We start from the raw sequence: 5,368 nt of genomic DNA, 5'->3' as shown, positions 1-5,368 counted from the left end.
GAGGTGCTATACTTCGGATGCTCATATTTCTGGAAACAGGCTTCGCTCCGCCTTATCTTCTTAAATATAAGTCTTCCACTGTAAACCAAATATGGACGTGTATAGATGGATTTTAAGTTGTAGATTCACTTATTTTACTTTGTATGTAGTCCATAAAAAATCTTTACAAAGACTTATACTTCCTCTGTACAAAGTTGAGACATTTATTTAAAGATGAATGGTGTATTTAGGAACGGAGGGAGTATAAAGCAACAACTCAACAGAGTACGCGGCTGAACGATACAAGATGAAGAGGTGATTCTCTTATAAAGTAGATCCCAAGATAATCAGATCACGCAGAACAACTACGCTACCAGAGAAGAACACATGGAAGATTGGATACAACGCCACACTACGCCCTAGCACACTTAAACTCCGTGATAATGCTCAAAGACGGCGTGAAAAGTCGACTGTCGAGTCCAAGGTGGACATGAGCTTTCGCTCGGAACCCTGACATCGTGAGAAGAATCGCGACGACGTCTTTTCAAGAAGAGACTGGCGCCCGCGGGCGTCGCCACCGTTGCCGCCAAAAGCGCGGAGCTTTCACTCCACAGGTCAACCATGCCACACGAGGTCACCAAGACAAGCGCGACGATCCCAGGTTCCCAGATCTAGATCTGGGCGTCGTCACTGCCAACAACAGAGGACGGGCCCGAGCCACCTGACGCTACCCCTCGTCGCCCATAGGACCAAGAGGGAAGCCGCCGCCGCCACCATAGTGCCCGTCGGAGAGCCAAACATGCAGCCCGCCATCCAAGGCCGCCGCCCCGGCATACCAAGTCCGACACACCGCCATCCAACCACTTCGCGGCATACTCACCACGGTAGGAAGAGCGACGACTCCATCCACTCCTAGCCCCGCATCAGCCATCGATTCTGGGTTAGCGCCTCCACCGTAGGAAGCGCCCACCTGCATCCCCAGCTAGCCCCGGTGGGCTAAGGGGGCACGAACCGATGACTGCCAACGGTCGTTGTCGAGCAAGCCTAGACTCGACCCTCTGGCCTCGGCCCAAGCAAGCATGCACAACGCCATGTCCATGGTATTTGGCGCGGATCCGACGGCAAGAGCAGTGATGTCACGACCACCACCTACTCCCACCGCACCCGCGAGAGAAAGACACCGCTCGCGAGCACATCCCGACCTGAGACCAACCTCACCTACCCGAAGCACCAGCTCCGATCTGCCTTAGGCACAGATCTAGCCCGCCCGAGCACGAACCCTAGCTCCAAGCCTTCCCCGTTGCACGCGCGGTCGGCACCACCAACACCTGCCCAACCCCGTGCACCGTCGGCTTGAACCCAAGAGAAGGAGAGTTGCCACCCTATGCTGCCTATAAAAGAAGCATCACACCCGTATCTACGACGCCGCTGCCGCCACAAGCACGCACCACCCACCATGCCCGAGAAGAACCAGCAGCGAGGAAAGCCACCATCGGCCACCCGGACCCTGCTGCCACCAGCGGCCACGGCAAGCAGGCTGCACCGCCGGTGCCCGAGATGACCACAGCCCGCACCGCTCGCCGAGGAGCTCTCCAAACCAATCCAGATCGGGATGAGCAAGCCACCCCCACCGGCGTGCATCACCATCCCTACGCCGCCCAGCACACGGACCACGTCCATGCCCCGCCGAGGCACGGCCGGAGAGCCGCCGCGCTATAGCACCCAGCGGCAGCGCCGCATCCCAACGCGGTTTCTCTGTGACGCCCCCGATTCAGTCGTACACTAATCATACACGCAAACGTGTACGATTAAGATCAGAGACTCACGGAAAGATATCACGATACAACTCTAAACACAAATAAAAGGATACAAGCTTCATATTATAAGCCAGCGGACTCGAGGGCTCGAATACAAATGCTCAACCATAAACGAGTTAGCGGAAGCAACAATATCTGAGTACAAATATAAGTTAAACAAGGTGTGATGTCTGCTACACAACTTTATCCTTGTAGACATTGTTGGGCCTCCAAGTGCAGAGTTTTGTAGGACAATGGCAATTTTCCCTCAAGTGGATGACCTAAGGTTTACCAATCTGTGGGAGGCATGGGATGAAGATGGTCTCTCTCAAACAACCCTGTAACCAAATAACAAAGAGTCTCTTGTGTCCCCAACACACCCAATACAATGGTAAATTGTATATGTGCATTAGTTCGGTGAAGAGATGGTGATACAAGTGCAATATGGATGGTAGATATAGGTTTTTGTAATCTGAAATATAAAAACAGCAAGGTAACTGGTAACAAAAGTGAGCGAAAACGGTATTGCAATGCTCGAAAACAAGGCATATGGTTCATACTTTCACTAGTGCAAGTTCTCTCAACGATGATAACATAATTAAATCATATGGCAATCCCTCAACGTTCGAAAAAAAGTCACTCCAAAGTTTCTATCGCGGAGAACATAAGATGAAATTTCTTGTAGGGTACGAAACCACCTCAAAGTTATTCTTTCCGGTCAATCCATTGAGCTATTCCTATAAGTGTTACAAACAGACCTAGAGTTTGTAGTAAAATAACACCATATGACACACATCAATCAACCCTAATGTCACCTAGATACTCCAATGTCACCACAAGTATCCATGGGTCAATTATACGATATGCATCAAACAACTTCAGATTCATAATATTCAATCCAACACAAAGAACCTCAAAGAGTGCCCCAAGATTTCTACTGGAGAAACAAGGATGAAAACATGCATCAACCCCTATGCATAGATTACCTCAATGTCACCTCGGGAATCCGCAGGTTGAGTGCCAAAACATACATCAAGTGAATCAATAGAACACCCCATTATCACCACGGTTATCCCACGCAAGACATACATCAAGTGTTCTCAAATCCATAATAGTATTCAATCCGATAATAGTGAAACCTCAAAGGTAAAACACAATTCATCACAAGAAGATAGAGGGGGAGAAACACCATATGATTCAACTATAGTAGCAAAGCTCGCGGTACATCAAGATCATGCCAAATCAAGAACACGAGAGAGAGAGAGAGAGAGATCAAACACATAGCTACTGATACATACCCTCAGCCCCGAGGGTGAACTACTCCCTCCTCGTCATGGAGAGCGCCGGGATGATGAAGATGGCCACCCATGATGGCTTTGTAGCGCCCTGAGACCGTTGCGCCAGGTGTCTTCCAGTTATTCGCTGTTGTTTCCTTGTCATTTGTTTGCATGTCATGCATTTCATATCATGTCATCATGTGCATCGCATTTGCATACGTGTTCGTCTCATGCATCCGACCATTTTCTCTGTTGTCTGTTTTGCAATCCGACACTCCCATGTCCTCCGGCGTCCCCTTTTGCCCCTTTTCATGTGCGGGTGTTAAACGTTCTCAGACTGGACCGAGATTTTCCAAGCGGCCTTGGTACACCACCGGTAGACCGCCTATCAAGTTTCGTGCCATTTGGAGTCCGTTTGATACTATAATGGTTAACCCGGGAACCGTAAAGGCCTCGTGTGTGTTGCAGCCCAACACCCCTCCAAAGTGGCTCAAAACCCATCTGAACCCCCTCCATCCTCTCGGCCGTTCGATCACGATCGCATGGCCGAAAACCGCACCTCATTTGGACTCTCCTAGCCCCCTCTACCTATAAATATGTGCACTCCTCCGAATTTTCGGGTCCAAAACCCTAGTCTCTTCTTCCCCGCGCCGACGGACACGTCCGGAACGGACCGGACGCGTCCGCCCCGTCGCCTCAGCCACTCCCGCACCGCTACGTCACCGCCGCCGACCCATGCGCCGCCGAGGCCCGCCGGGCCCATATCCGGCCCCCGTGGGCCCCGCCGCCGCCCGCCTCCACCGCGTCCTCGCTCCGCCGCCCGGTCGCCCGCGCGCCCCGCGCCGCCCCTCGCCGGACTTCGCCCGCCGCCGCGTCCCCGCTCGCCGGCGCACCACCGACACCGCGTCCGACCACCGCCTCGCCCCGGCGCCACCGCGCCCGACCGCCACCTCGTCCCGGCGCCACCGCGCCCGTCCGCCGCCTCGCCGCCGACCCCTTCTCCGGCGACGGGGTGGCCAGATCTGCCATCCTCAACCCAAGCTCCGGCCACCGCAGGCAAATTCCGGTCATCCTCGGACTCTGTGCGCGCTCAGATCTGGATTCAGCAAACCCTAGGGTTGAAAGAATTTTTCAAGTCCTTTTTTGTTATTTTTTTAGCCATGTTCATCGGTCATAACTCTGTGCTCGGTGGTCCGTTTTATGCATATGAGATACCAAAATGTTCATCTGGATGGCCTCTTCATTTAGCTCCATTGCACCATGCTTGTTTGACTTCATCTTGATGCCTAAAATGCTGTTGCAAGAGTTCTATAAAATGTTAGTTCCTGATTCTTATCAGATTATGAGCATTTGTCATTTTTGCCATGATTATCGTGTGTTGCATATGAACTTGAGGCCTACATGTGTTTTGGGCTATGCCATGCCATCTTTACAGGGGTGTATGCCATGTATTTTTGTGATCAATGTGGTGACTAGCACAAGAATGCAAAGTAGCTCTCGTGATATTGCTGATTTCAGGGACTTAGAATTTCACTAACTTTTTGCTTTGCTATTATTTTTATGCCATGTATTCATGTTGCTACAGAGAGATACATGCTTCTTTTGAGTATGTTCAGTAAGGATGATTTGGGCATATGGTTGAGCTCTATCCATCCATGCCCTTGTTTGCATTTATGGAGTGCCCTAGCATGACTCAATCTTGCTCTACGTTTGCTATAAAATGTTCCTGGCATATTGTTTACATGTTAATCAATTTTGCCAAGGTTGTTGTAGTTGATCCATGCATGCTATGAGTTTGTTATTGCCATGGTTAGCTTCCTGAACTTGTCTTCTTGCTGATGATATGCTTATCTTGTCATGCAATGCCTTGTGTTGAGTGTATCGAGCTCGCAAACGTGCCTTCGTAACTCTGTTTTTGCCATGTCTAGTTTTCTGCTAAGTCTGAATCTGTTAACGAAACTTGTTATGTACATGGGTGCCATCATGTTTTCTGTGCCCTTTTGGCTTATGGTCAGTAAGGGACTTTTGTTATATGCTTTGAGTAGATCCATGCCATGCCTTGCTTTGCTATGATCTGATCCTGTAGCATGTTGTTATCTTGCTCTAAACATTGCTTCCTGATGTTAATTCCTGGCATGTTATTATTTTCACTAAGTCTGTGATGCTGATATCTTTTGCTCTTTTGCCATGCTTGTTTGAACCTGCTATTGTGTGATTTAGCCGTAGCACAGTATTCATATTTTGTCAAGCATCTTGAGTAGATTATTGCCATAGGCTTTGTTACTATGTTGGGGTGCAGTAGCTTAGTTTCTTGTT

This window comes from Triticum urartu, chromosome 5A (assembly GCF_056163025.1).
Source record: "Triticum urartu cultivar PI428250 chromosome 5A, HENAU_Tu73, whole genome shotgun sequence".
Lineage (NCBI taxonomy): Eukaryota > Viridiplantae > Streptophyta > Magnoliopsida > Poales > Poaceae > Triticum > Triticum urartu.
This window is presented reverse-complemented; position numbering follows the sequence as displayed.